The following is a 14785-nucleotide window of genomic DNA, read 5'->3' as shown; positions in this document are numbered from 1 at the left end:
GAGAAATCAAATTTCTAGTGTATTCTGGTTAATGGAATTCTGCTGCAGCCCCTGGACAAAACAATGTAAAGCTGCCTGGATTGTGGAAATCATTCTCCTCCCGTGATGGATAATATAGCATGAGGTTTTGCTTGGTTTGATTAATTTCAGAATATTGCAGAGAAGCTGCATAATCCCTAAGATAGCAGAGACAAGAAGGAAGACATGATGAAGTAGGATAAAAGTGCGTAGTAATGAAGCACAGACTGTTTCATATATTATAGAACAGCTCACAAACTCATGTTTTTTTGGCAAGTAGCAACCACAATAAGGGGCAACACTGGAATGCGCTTTTGCTTCTGCAATTATATTATATGATCTGAGCAGGGGTATTTTGAAAGCAAAAACCTGCTAAGCGTTTCCACAGCTACGACTGGAGACAGAAGAGGAATAGAAAATGCGCGTTCCCTTTTTTCGGTTCACAACGGCCATTATTTATACAAGTACTGAATATGGAAAAGGCTCTGACAAATTTACAGTGGTGTTTGGATGGATGAGGATGGCGAATGATGGATGAGGGAGGCAGAGGATTCCCTTATTAAAGCATCAAATCTTCCCCTAAATATCAAACAGACATCTTAGCCTCAATCGCTTGACTCACGCCAAAAGTTACGCAAACCGATGAAGTCAAATTTTGCTTCTTGATAAAAACTGAAAATGTGTCTGCCATTATACACACTTAATTTCCACTACGTAACTTAGCTTTGTTTTTATTCTCTGCTTTATACCTATTTGAAACATTCATTTATTAAAAAAGACAAATGTGACAACACAAAAAAAAAATTCCTTTCAGCACAACTTAGGCAACTGGCGTAATTACAAAACTGCTCCGTTTGGCAGTTTGGGGCAGTAGCTCCAGCACTGCGGTGCCGGGCAGGCTCCCGCGGCGCCCCCGAAGCAGAGCTGCGGCTGCAGGGGAGCCCCCGCTCTCCCCGCGCGCGGCGGCGCCGGGCGGGCGAAGCGGTGTGCGGTGCCCGAGCCCTGCAGCCCCAGGGACACAGCCGCGCTGGTGCCGGCCGCGAGGACACCGGCGTGGAGAAAACGTGGAGCGGGGAAAAAAATACACCTTTCCTCCCGAGGTGATCTTATTTTCTATACAGCCTTTACTGGGAGTTCAGCTGTTTGTGCTTTCCTTTCTCAAACCCCCTCTTCTCTCATGTCATCATTGACTAGAGTCAGAAGAGGCTGCTAATAGGCAAACGCGTGTGATGTCACGCGTGGAGGCTGGCGGGCGCAGGTGCTCCCGAGGCAGCAGCAGCACGGGGCCAGGCGTAAGCACTACCGCAGCAGGCAGAAAACGAGAACAACCAAAAACGTGCAGGGGAAGCGATTGCCCATCTGCAGCCTGATGCCTTTGCAAGCCCCCCCAGACGGAAACGCGCCCTGCACACGCTGCTGGCTGCTCTCAGGACAGAACGACACAGAACAAAATCCCCTTGGCCAGCTAGATGTCACAGGCCACGCACAACACCCACAGGACAGCCCCTGCGTCCCACGGGGCACGCGCATGTATGGGCTGCTGGACCGAGCAAGGCTGTGCTGGCGTCCCGTGCCCCAGCGAGCAAACAGCCAGCAGCGACTCCAGGGCACCACAGGCCCCCAGCAAAAGCCACCTCCCCTCCAAGGGCCCAGTTTGGCAGCGTAAGACGAAGAGCATCGCAGCTGACAGGGATGGTTTCGCTGCCTTCCTCCCCACAAATTGTGTTCGTGAAGATGGATGCTGGGCCCAGCGTTCACCGCTCTCCAGCCCACGCTTGTGTAGCTGGCCTGGCGCGGCATGAAATGTTGCAGGAACCGCTGCACAAGTTGCTGCCATGGAGTGTCCCTTTATGAAAGGGGCCAAACCATAAACAGAAATTAATAGTTCTTTGACGGTGTCTCTTGACCTGGCGTATGGTCGGCAGTAAAGTAAATTTGTATACAGGCAAAGAAGGTAGCGAAGCTTCAGCCAGTTTTAAAACCTGGCAGATGCTTCTGACCCAAGGCAAACTAAGCGCAAAGACGTTTCACTCGGTTGTGTTGTGAGAATTGAACACGCAATGGCAGAACAAGCCAGAAAAACTAAAATTCCTGAAATTCATTTAAGGTATTAAGAAGGAAGAGGCAGGTTCAATTCAGCAACGTGCTAGACAAGGGGATTGCTAGCTAATAGGCAACTGAACCCCGCGTTCAATTCCATGATGGAAAACAGTATTTTAAATTGCAGAAAAAAAATAAAAAATGTTAAAAGTAGTTATTAGCAGGTCTTGGAAAAAGCTTTACTGCTCCTCTTCAGTCCTGTAGATGAGTCATTTTAGTTTAAAAATGTTTCATCGAACGAAGTACAGACGCATATACCAACTATTACAACTACATCCGAAAATGGCATATGGGCTTTCTACTGTGTCAGATACGGCAAGGAGCCTCCAAGCAAGCGGCGAGCAACCGCCAGAACTCACGCCTGTATCCCCTCACCCCGCCTTTGAGAGTTTCGAAGGCATAGACAAAATTAGAAAGGTATCTACATTTAAAATGCATTTTCTACATTGTAAGAAATTGCACAGTCTAAAAATAAAGATGAACAAAACCGCTTTGCGTACAGAGACAGTCTGATTCTTTGGGTACCCATTCCCCAGTACAAACGCCCACCCTGTTTATTAAATTCAACCTATCTCTGTATTGCCTTAAAACCTACCCTTCCCTTTCCAACTGCACAAAAGTTGGAACTTTTGAAAGTTCCAACTGCACTGGCCAAAAAAAAGAGCTGCACAAGCCCCTGTTGCAATGAAAAGGCGGCAATACGGTCACGCGAACGAAGAGCAATGCCAATCAGGGCTCTCAAAAGTTCTCCAGAGAAATCAGCGCAAACAGAGGACGTCCCTTGTCTCCATCACTGATGCCGATGGCCACGTACACCTGGGGCAGCTAAAACCAAGAGCGAGGTGGGGGAAAAGCATCACCTTAAAGCCTCCCCCCTTTTACGGCTTCAGCTCGCGGGTGAGTAACAACTGCTCTGCCTTTCTCGCCACGTTGCTGGTGCGCACACGGGAAGCGCGGCCGCCCGAGCACTGACCATCCTCAGGGGACGGGGCAACCGAGGGAGCGTCCCTGGTGCCAGGCAGGGAGCTGTGGTCCAGGGCTGGGCAAACCAGGGCGCGGGACTGGTGCCCTGAGCGCCAGGAGGTGCCTGCCCCATGCCGGGAGCAATGATCCCCCCGTCAGGCTGGTACGTCCTCCCAGCATGCCTGGGACTGACCAGGGGCCAGACTTTGCAGTTTTCTTCCTCAAAGAATCTTTGCATTTTCTTTGATATCCAAAAATCAGCAGTGACTCACTTTAAATGAAGACAGATGACAATAAATACACTTCTGCTGCTTGCTCATCGCCACGTACCCACATCCTTCGCCTGCTGTTTAACCAGGACAGGCTCCCCCTCTCCACCGCCGGCATGGGCTCGCTCCGAATGCTTGCGTCGGGACTGGCAGTATTTAGCATTTAGAAGTAGTTTGGAGAGACAGGTAGGCATCTATCTAAATTTAAAGCATCTAAGTAACCCTTCGAATTGTAATGAGCAGTTATTTATTGAGGCACAAAATCCTGTTCTGTGCTACTAACAAAAAAAAAAAACCCCAAACCCTAAGGAATTTTCATTACTGAAAATATCTTAATACATGACTTTACTCATGTGAGCAGTTCCTTTGAAGTCAACAAGCCGACTCGCATGTGTAACTGTTTGCGGGATCAGACACTTAGTTTATCATTTTTAAGTTCTGCTTCAGCACTGAAGGATGATGAAAGCATCTCACTGGCACGGATCAGAGCCTGCGCAGCCCACCGAAGAACTAACTTGTTTAGAAGAGACTTAATGAAGAAAGGAGAAGCAACCCAAGTATCTGAGCAAGAAGCAGCTTCCAGGACTGGAGGAGACGCCGGGGAAGGCACAGAGGGATACGGGGAGAGGACAGCAGCTCCGACCCGGCAGCTGCGGGCAGCGGAGCGGTTGGGACCACGTTGCATGGAGCAGAGCAGCAAACCCGAGCTTCACGATGGCGCGAGAAGAAACCAGTGAAGAAAGTTGAAAGGCAGAAATGACAGGACTGAGTAACAGGCCAGGCAGGGATGGCAGCTGCTGCGTTTTGGCTAGGCTTGAAGGCAAGAAGTTTCCAAAGTAGGATGCTAGGATGGATAAGGCCGAAATATCGCAGTTAGAAAAGCCAGTACATTAGGATGCTGGATAATATGGGAAAGTAATGTGTAACACATGCAAATCAAGTATTCTCAGCTGTAATGTATAGTAGTGACCATCCTATTTCAAAAATAATATTGATAATTAGAGGTGATTCAGAGCAAGCCATCAGGACTGATTAGGGATATGGAAAATCTCTCATATGACCAGAGACTGAAAGACTTTTTTTTTTTTTTTTAATCTTAACTAGGCAATAAATAAGAGGAGCCATAATAACAGCATATAAGATAATGAATAACCTACAGGGGGTAGATCAGCTTCTTCTGGGCTATCTCATGAGTACCTGGGCATCCTCCATGAAATTAAAAGGTGATGAATTCAAAACCAATAAGGGGAATTTCTTTCCACAAATGCAAATTAAACTTGGGAACTCCCTGACACTGAACACACCAAGCAAAGCAACACAGACAGATGCAAAATGGAGTAGACATTTATGCTAATATAAAAAAAAAAAAAATCCAGAATTATAGTAGTTAATGGTAACAATTTAAAAAAAAAAAAAAGAAACTCAAACATTACCTCATGTGAGTTGTGGTTTAATTCACTTTCTAATTATAGGGAATCAAGAGGAAAACTAGTACACGGGCAGACGGTTGCACATCTAACTCAACATTTCTTGTTCCCTTTTCTGAAACTTTTGGTCTGTTAACGCAGGACAGAGTACTGGGTCAGAGGGAAAAGAGGAGCTGTCAGCTCCCCAGTCATGGTTTTGTCTACCGGAGAGCGCACACACACACCAAAAATAAAAAGAAAAAAATAAGAATCCTCATTCTCGCTCCTGGATTTGCATGCAGAGCTGACGATGTTCAGCCATCACCTAAGGCAGCGATTCCAGGCTCGGTGCTGGGCAGTGCCTGGGTGCCAGCAACACTCATTCCCATTTTCCAAAGATTTCACATTACTCCTGCCTCTTCCCCCATCCAAATTCTGGAGAAAGGAGACAACAGCCTACACCGGTAGCCAACGCCTCATCCACCCTGGCCACGGTGCCCGTTCCCTGTCAGGAGGTGGTGGGTTTGCTGTTGGAGGAGGGTCACCCGTGGGGCTGTGGGCTCCCCGGGGACAGCGCTGCCGTCACCCAGCCACGCCGCGGCATGCAGCAGGGCAGGCGCGATCCTGCCACCAGCCACGATGACAGCATCGCCTCGTCTGGCCGAGCGGGGACCGCTGAAGGTTTTTCAGCGCAGCTCAGCGTGTCCCATCTTAACAAACTGGTTTGATTTAACACTCCCCACAAAGCGAGCCAGCAGGTTCCTGCGCCTCCTTGCCCGTTGCTGCCCATCTCTGGTTAAGCAGCGGCTTCGCAGACTTCCCCAAACCAAAGGGGAGCGGGGGAGCAATGAGCACACTGGCACTGCTGCCCTCCCTCATCCCCGCTCTTGCTCCATCACCTTTCATCCCACATGCACTGGGAGCCCTCAAACGCAACATCAAGGCACCAGAGTCGGTGATGGGAAGGGTCATTCCCTGCGGCGCCTGTTGCCCACTGGACATGTGCCCCGGGCCGCAGTCCCATCTCAGCTGCAATATCCTATACAAGAGCACGCGCATCCCCAGCTGGTACAGGAGGCGGCTGCAGAGCCATCCCCTTCCCCACCGTGGTGGTTTGCTTTGCTGCTCGGCCTCCCTTGCCAGCTGGGAGCCCCGGGCAAACCCAGGCCTTGGGCTCGCCAGCCTCCCCAGCAGCCCTGGGCCACCAGCAAAGCGCCGCTCAATGCCCGGCTCCCTGCGCCGTCTCCTCGCCCCCTGCCTGGCAGCCTCCAGGCTGAAGCCTGCAGCTCTGTCACACATTTATTATTCTGAATGCCGATGAGGACGGAGAAGGGTTATTCTGCACCAACATCCTCGTACAAACAATTTCAGAGCCTTGCCCTTTTTTTTCCAGATGACAGCTAAGCATTGCACCAGACTTCCACCATCAAACCCCCAAAATGCTAAATGTATAATTTATGCGCTCATTTCTCTCCAAAGCCCCATTAGCTCTCCATTACGTTTTGCACGTGCACTGCCTTTACCTTCAGACCACTCAGCTGTTTGTAGATTTTACTCTTCAAAACACTCCTGTGTTTTCCTCTTAGCTACAGAGCTACGCATGCAAACCCTCCAGATGAAAAGCCCGCAGACAGCGCAGGTTCTGCGCTCCTGGGCTCAGCATCCCAGGAAATGGAATCCACATGAGAAAACATCCCCTTAACTGCCTTTTTATTAAAGCTCGTCCGAAAGCATTTTCTCCCTTTTTTTTGTGGGGGGAAAAAACCAACAGTCCATTTACAAAAATAATTGTTTGGCTCAGTTTAATCAAAAATGCAAAAAAAAATCTGCTTTCAAAAATTAGCTCTGTTTTTCATGTTAGAGGTCAAAGATTTTCAATCAAGACATATTTAGGTGAAAAATTCCATTTCCTCACAACACCATTTTTAGCTGGGGAAAAAAGTGCGAGTGAAGCTTTTTTTTTCCCCCCCAAACATCATTTGCTCCTCAGCTTAATTAGCTTTATGTGCTTTCCTGGCATCACCGGCACACAAGCCTCTCCCATGATCCCACAGGCAACGCCAACGTCGCCGCCGCGGTCCCTGCACGCCAACACACGCATCGGGAAGAGGAATAGCTTGCACTAACGGCGATATGGAACTTGTAGAAGCACCTTCGCATTGGAAGTCATTCATAGTTTCACTCTCCTGGGAAATATATGCCTTATCTGGGTCTCAGGAAGGGAGATAATTGCATTTTCAAGTTGTCACAGTTGCATATTGCTTCTCGATACCTGCCCATACGTTTAATACGCTCCTGTATACCTGCCGCATGCCCGTAAAGGCAAAGGACGACGAGCGAAGATACGCAGCAGCAGGGAGGTGGATGACACATGACTAAACAAAAAAAATGACAGACCCTTATTCAAACAACAGCGTGGAGGGGCGGGGGAATCACCTGTAGGTAAATTTTGATTTGTTTGATTTTGCTTTTGTTGCAAGTGCTCTCAACCCATAAAATTAACCTCTGCAAAAATAAATAGGTAAGAAGAGGTAGGTAAGATGCGAAACGTACTCCCATCAGTTTCTTGATGGTCTGCAGTTACATTTTTGCATGGAAGCCAATAAAATTCCATGCAGTATGTGTTTTTTTACAGTGGATGCAATTTTTACAAAAAAAGTTATAAATAAATTATTAGTTGGGTAAAGCTGCATTTGTTCTTAAAGGAGAAGAGGATCAAAGTAAGGCAGTGCGAGAGAGAAGGCGATAGATACAACTAGATTAGGCTGCAAACACCTTTAACTCTTCTTTTATTACTGTACCTGTTAGATTCATTTTTAATGATTTTTAACCTTATAATTTTATATTTTAAGTCTCTAATAAATCACATTTACCTCCCTTGGGTGATGTGTTTTGATATCTGTTTGTTTATTCGCATTAGTACCTGAATGGCTGTGATCAAAAAATCTTTCTTCAGTATATTTAACAAGGCAGAGTCTAGAAGGAAACCTGCAGTTCTCATGTTTCTTAAAATAAAATACCTCCTCTTTGCCTTCAAAGCGGTCACTAGCTATGGCCGTTTGGCTCCTGCTGCACGCCTCGCACCGCATCCAGGTGAGCGGGCATTACCCCACTGCCACGGGTGGAAAGCGGCACTGCTCCCACGGAGAGGAGACCTCCCAGGGCCAGCCAGGCAGGAGACCAGGGCTGTGGGTGCACGAGCCCCGTGAGATATGTACACTCTGTTAACTACAAACATGTTTTAATGTGTAATCTCGTTTAAAACATCCAAATTACAATTTACACAGCGACAGGACAAACCAAAACAGCGAGAAGAACACCACCACCACCACAACTGGGAAGCATCTCCGTCGCTTCAGGCAGCGGCCCGCTTGGTTTCTACTTCCAGCCACGGAGAGCACCAGCAGCCGCCAAGAGAGAAGCGACTCTATTTCCCTCGTCTCCAGTTTCCAGCTTTGTGCCTGCAAGGCATGGAGACTTGGGAGAAGCTGGCTGGGACCTGCAGTGACGCAGTCTTGCTGCCAACTCCAAAACCACCACTTCTTCACCCCTTGAGCTTTTGCTGGTGCTCGCAGCCTCCACCCAAGGGACCTGCCTAAACCATCCCGTACCTTGTGTATCCCAGTCAGCCAAAGTAACGGCGATATAAAGAGTTTAGCAAAGGAATTTCCTCACCAGTCATTTTATACTTAAAAGGCACTAGAGACTTACAAACACCTGTGAAATAATAAAAGCCCTGAGAGATACCGTCCTCACAGCAGGCTCCAGCTCTCCGGCGATGCCGGAGCTCACGGGTTCCCAGCCAAGCAGGAACCTCTTTCCCCGGCGCCACCTGGACCAGCGCCATCTCCCACATACTCTCAAACAGCGCAAACCCCACCTTTGGCTTAACCTCCTCCTCGTGTTACAGACCGAGGGAAAACAGAGGTCTCGGCCAGGGCGGTGCGGCGCAGAGAAAGGCCGTGGCGCCGCAGCAGCCCTGCGTCGCTCTTCCGTGCCTTCGCAGGGATGGCCTCCCAAGAAGGCGCGTTCCCCCTTCGTTCGGTGGGGTAGCATCCCAGAAGATGCCGTTGTCGCCTTTTCTTGGGCAAGGTTAGGTGCATTTGACACACGGCCTCAAATGCAGTTTGCTAGATAAAAGTGGAGCTCTTGACTGAATGCAGATAAATGCATTTTATATCAGATAACAATGTTCTGTAAAGAAGATGTTGCACATATCTAAAGAATAAAAGAAGAGACTGCTTTGCCTGTGAGCAGCACTGTAACCAGCAGGCAGCCCACCACCTTTTAACATACAGAGGCGCAAAACCAGCAATCAATGCACATCGTCTTTTTGGTGGCATTTGCCCAAGGACCTGGCATGCAGAGATTTCCCCTCACGCCGGGGAAGGCGCACCTAACTGCGGTTGGCCAGGTTAATACTGATGCACCAAGCAAACCGCAAAATAAGCTGCAAAGCGGTGAAGTGAGAAGAAAGGGCCAGAAACACAGAGCGACAATGAAAAAGGCTGGAGAAGCCCTGAAGCAGTGAGCAGAAGGGAGCAATTTTAGTGCCGTTTTTCAGACGTACAGTAATTTTCTTGTCTGCTAATAAACATGCTACGCCACACGTGAAGGCCACAGTCACAAGAAAATTATCATTTCAGGATCACATGTGGGATCCCCGAGTGTCTGGAGGAGGCACAACGGATCAGGTGCTGGGTGTTTTGCTAAGGAGATGCAGGTGGAGGAAGTTTGGGCAGGACAGCCAAGGATGAGACATCCGACCGACGGCCAGCGCAGCTGCGGCATGCCCAGACCTTCACCGGAGCAGCTGGCACAAGCTAACAGGAGCCATAGACCCCTGGCCACTAAATTCTTTTTTTTTTTGTTGTTGGGGTTTTTTTTTTTGTTGTTCTTTTTGGGTTTGGGGTTTTTTTGCAGGTTTTGGTTTTTTTTTTTTTTTGAGATGACACCTCCTAGTCCCTTCCAATCACCTTGTCTGTGATTTCCATGATCTCCTAAAGCTGAGGAGTGTAGTCCTCATTCAAACAGAAAGCCTACAAGAGCACAGAGTGAAAATCACAGGCTGATGTCACGTTTAACGTCGCGGGGGGGGGGACGACGGACCAAACCTCGTGTGCTTATCGGGCTGCCCTAAAAAAGGAGCACGCTGCAACGCAAGCTCTTTGAGACAGCAACACAACTCTCGACTGCAGTTACACGTTTGCTCTGATATGCTCCCAGCACACAGAAAAGTAATGCATCTCAAGTACTGCAGCTTTTCTAGTACACAACGCATCCAAAAAGGTTTCTAAATGTAGGAAAACAAGTATATAATTACATAATTAAGCAGATGCACTGCAATTTTTCTTTTATGTTACTCTTCATATTTTTGAAAGGCAACAGGACAGAGCTGTGCTAAAAAGCAATAAAGCACGGGTAATTTAATACAAAATTACATCCATATTGAAAAGTTTACATGAAGTTGAGAGCAGACAGAGGTCAGGTTTTCAACAGGACTGTCTTTAATTGTGGCCATCGGTTTTAGCAATCCAGATCTCTGGATCAAAGACAAATATAATGCGTTTCCTCAACACCGAATAGTGAAAGCAGACAGTAAGCACGGCACTATCTTGCACCAAAAGGTCATAAAAATGATTATCGGGGGGGAATATGTCTCGCTGTTCACCACACACCTTTGCATAGCATACTGTATATTGCCAATAGTTACATTTTTCTAGCAGATTTTTCAGCAATCAGGAACGTAAATTAAAAATTTTACTATTGGTTTTCAGATGCAAAAGGGTTTTCTTTCTCTAATAACTGTGCCGTCTTTGCGTAGGTCTTTTTTAATTTTTTCAGTTGCTTTCAACCACACTCTCAGCCCAGTGAAACAATTCCTCCCTCCTCAGGGAAGAGATGCGAGCTGAGACACTGCTTTCTTTCTAAGGCTGGGGAAGTGGGGGGGGGAGAAGGGGAAAAAAAAAAAGAAAAATCAAATGAGGAGTAAATTATCAGCAAATCAGATAGAAACAAGTTTCCTAGATCCGCAGATCCATTGTACAAATGAAGCAATTTCATCTCGGCTTGCTCTGGGGGGGTGGGATTTTAAGTGGCCAAGGGGGACTGGAACGGGATGCTAGCAGACGAAGCATCACAACATTTGCATGCATAGACCACTCAAATCTGCACCAGGAGACTACTTGTGAGAATCCATCTTTTTTCACTTAACAAGATACAAAATATAAAACACATTTGCCTCTTATTAAGCCTCTCTTGTAAGTGGTTCCAGGTCCACCATTTTTAAAGAGGGGGAGAGGCGAGCCTGGATGCTCCCTTGGGAATTTCTCGGGAGTGACTGGAGATGAGGTACAGGCTGGGAGCCTTTATTACTTTTTTTTTTTTTTCCTTCTCTCTAAAAGCACAGAAGGAATAACATTTTAAATCATTAGCATTTACTTTAAGTAGCACTTTCTTCAGCGAAGCTTCCCTCCCGGCCCTCACCCTGCCAGCACCGCAGCCCCGGCTCACGTGGAGGAGCTGCCCTGAGGAGCTGCGTTCTGCTTCTTGAACGCTGAAGGGGCTTTTTAAAAACTCTGGCCTCCAAACTGAGGCGGCCGTGAAAGAAACTGTCATCTTGTTTTTCTTTAAAGCGTACCAAGAATAGGATGGTTGTGTTTATTAGCACCTAGACCTGCAAAGCATATAGCCTCTTGAAGTTCCTTCAGTGCTGTTGGAGTCGTTTCTGGTTTTGTTTAAGAACAAACCCGCACGACACAAACCCACCACCAATCTCTGTTAAAAACAAGGATTCTTAGCAACCTAAATTCAATTCACATTCCTATGTCACACATTCGGTAGCATTTTCATCATTTCTATGCTTGCTAAATATTAGATGCAATATTAAAATATTGAAGAGAAAAAAAAAAAAAGGAGGCTGGTAGCAACTGCTTGAATTTACAACATAGACAAAGAGAGAGGTGGAGGTGAGTTATGAAAGAAGTCATGGATCCCACAGGTTCAAGCATGTTACAGAAAACAGTTATGAAATACCCCTCATTCGGTGTTCAAAAAGGCAGGAAAAACAAGTTGCTCCTTTATCTGGAAATTAGGTGTTAATGAGACCTCTTCAGAAATAAAAATCGTGTAATTTTCACTGCAAAACAGAGCATATGTTCTCCCTCCCGGTTTGCCCAAAAGGAAACCTAAGGCACAGGTGCTTTATCTTGAATATCTAGTATTTCTAAGAAAACAGACCGCATTTCTGGAACAGAGCAAGCATTGTCTTTCATTTCCACATATAGAAAGAGGCAGAAGAAATTCTTTTATAAAACAAAGGGATAAAAAATAGAGCATCTGTTAGAAGGGGGAGCAGAGAAACATCACCGCTGCTGCATCTGGCACCAAAAACTTTTGAATATTTCCCGTGCACCTTTCACAAGCCAGACAGTTGCCACATCTCCCCTCAATCCCCTGGAAACACCGGCTCGCTAACTAAAGCACATGTCGAACAACCCCTTTTGCGGTGTCATAAGTTCAACAAGAAAGTTCACTTCCTTGGAGCAGCCGTGCAGAAGGTTAGATGTTGGACCCAAAAGCAGTTTGCCGCAGCTCGGGAGGCGAGGGGTGTCTCTAGTCGGAGGCACACAGCTGGGAGCAGGAGGTGCAGCACCCCCAGAAGGTCTGCTTCGGGGCGAGGGACCCGGCAGGGCTCCCCGGTCGCAGCCGAGCCCCCGCTGCGGGGCGGTGGCACCACCCCGGCTCAGCCGCAAAGCGCCTGCTCCAGAGTCACGGGCTCCTACCGCGGCAAGCAGAGACGCACGACGTCCGTTTGTCGCTGGTCATAGCAGGAGACCCAGGCTACACAGGGCTCTTGTCTCTCACCCCACCTCAGAAAACACGTTCACCACCTCACCACCCGACGCTTGGCCGTCTTGCCTGCCCTGCAGCTGGAGGGACACCCGCTTTTGGACTGCTCACCTCTCAAACACGCTCTCCACCATCTCCTGCCGCCACCAGTCCTCTTCCAACAGTTGCCCTCGGCTGCAGCTTTGGGGTGGGATGGGACAGAAGCGCAGCTCTGCCCTACCCAGCAGCAGGCACCGCTCCTCTGCAGGCACCGGCCGCAGCTCAGGGCTGAGGCCCTCCCAGGTGCTCCCAATGAACGCTGATCTCCCTCCACAGCTGCACTGGGTCACAGGAATTAAGACAGGTGAAGACAATTACTAATCCTGGTGGAACATTTCACACCCGCTTTTTGCAGGTTTTGTGGTCTAAACATGACAGCAACTTGTATCTCCCCAGCCAGCGTGTGGGCTGACTTGGGCATGGATTCATTTGTAAAAAGAGGGATTTTGTGGAGGTCCTATGTCTCAAGCTTTAGAGAAGCCTCGTGCAAAGCGCCATTTCCCTGAAGCACTCCCCGCTCCGTGCGCGCTGGCTGAGGACGGCAGCAGCGATGGTGTTACTATTGACTCTTAACCAAGTCTTCAGCTACATCGTTATTTTCTGGAGAAGTACGCTCTTCCTCTGTTAAATGGGTCTCTCATTGCAGCAGAGCACAGAGCCCCATTACCGTAGGTAATCTCCGACTTTCTCCTTTCAGTATCCTAGTAACATCATTACCTTTTTAAATATGGCTTCAAAACTGGGATTGGCTGCAACCGTCCCAAGAAATCAGGTTAAAACAGGTTAAGGCATTAACTAACGGATAAAAGAGCAGACTCCAAGCAGCTGGGTTTCCCTCCGCCTCTCTCCACGTGTCATCCTAAGAAGTGCTTCGGAGCCTGCTCCCGTGCCTTGTTGCGTGCTGGCACTTAGGCCAGCAGCAGAGGTTTGGGGCAGGAGGAGGGCTGGCCCGGGCAGACGGTACAGGGCTGAGAATTTAATCCCTTTGTACCTCAGTCACCTAATCCATGAAACAGGGATAATAACGCTCACTAATCTCAGGAGGCTTGAATTGATTATTTGTTAAGATCATCAAGAACTTACCAGGAAGGCTTTAAAGACCTGCAAAGTCTATTAATTATTTTATCATTACCATTGCTGAAAAATTATATGACTTTCCTCCTTTTCCTTTCTGCCATTTAGACTGGGAAGGTTTCGAGGTGAACTTTCTGTCTTCCTGCTCGTTCACGTCGCACACAACACCCCGAGGCCGCATCCCAGCTGAAGTCTTGCGGCATTATTATAATAAATAAGCATTGTTTTAATAGCAAATTCTTCAGACCACAGATTATGTCTTTCTGTTTATCTCACTGTTATAGAGAAAAAAAAAATTAAAACAATATGGCAGAGTCCAACGCTAATGACGACAAGCGAGGAAACACTGTATTGAAATGAACACAGCAAGGGGAAGGCAATACCATTTCTAACAGGGGAACCCCAAGCTTTTCGTCGTCGGATCTCAGAGCGCTTTGCAGCGGAGCGCGAGCTTTTCTGCATCCACTGTAACGCAGAGGTAAAGAGCAACCGGGCAAAGTCAAGTGGCGGAGATCCAACCAAGTCCCCAAGTCAATCTTAATGAGGCATTACTATAAAAAACTAAGGCTGTTTATCACTGCTAACACAATGACAATTGCGTGTTTATTAATGCAATATATATAATCATATTAAAACCATATGTTTGTCTACACATGGATTCATAGATTATTATTTTTTTTTTAAATCGCTCGACCCAAACTTCAGTGTAACCGCACTATAATAATTTTCATCCTTTAAGCTGAAAGGCTTGTTAAAGCACTGACCAGGAAAGTTGCCCATCCAAGTTATAGATAGCCTGAGACACAGAGCTCACCAGCTTCTTTGGTAACTTCTTCCAGGGGTTAACTGCTATCGTTAACATATCTGTGCCATATTCCTCGTTTTAATTTTGGTGATTATGAGCTGAGCCCACTGCCGTCTGCAATAGCTTTCTCCATGCAGACACACAGACACACAGAGGGAAGAGTTTCATGTCAACTTAACTTATGCAAAAAAAAAAAAAAAAGGCTGACTGCTCTGAAGTGCTTTAGGCAGCTACTTGTGTTCCAAATGTTTGCATTTTTA

The 14785-nt window shown here is 47.5% G+C and overlaps 1 protein-coding gene across 1 annotated transcript in view; it reads right to left on the bottom strand.

Annotated features, from left to right (window-relative positions):
• The window catches only part of ZFHX3 (zinc finger homeobox 3), a 683250-nt gene that overhangs the window by 565544 nt on the left and 102921 nt on the right, over positions 1 to 14785 (bottom strand). The gene's annotated exons all lie outside the window — the stretch shown is intronic.

Source organism: Nipponia nippon, unplaced genomic scaffold (genome assembly GCF_047370975.1).
Source record: "Nipponia nippon isolate SJK-2023a ecotype South Korea unplaced genomic scaffold, ASM4737097v1 scaffold_7, whole genome shotgun sequence".
Taxonomy (NCBI): domain Eukaryota; kingdom Metazoa; phylum Chordata; class Aves; order Pelecaniformes; family Threskiornithidae; genus Nipponia; species Nipponia nippon.
The sequence above is the reverse complement of the archived record's forward strand: the minus strand, read 5'-3'. Positions and strand labels throughout refer to the sequence as shown.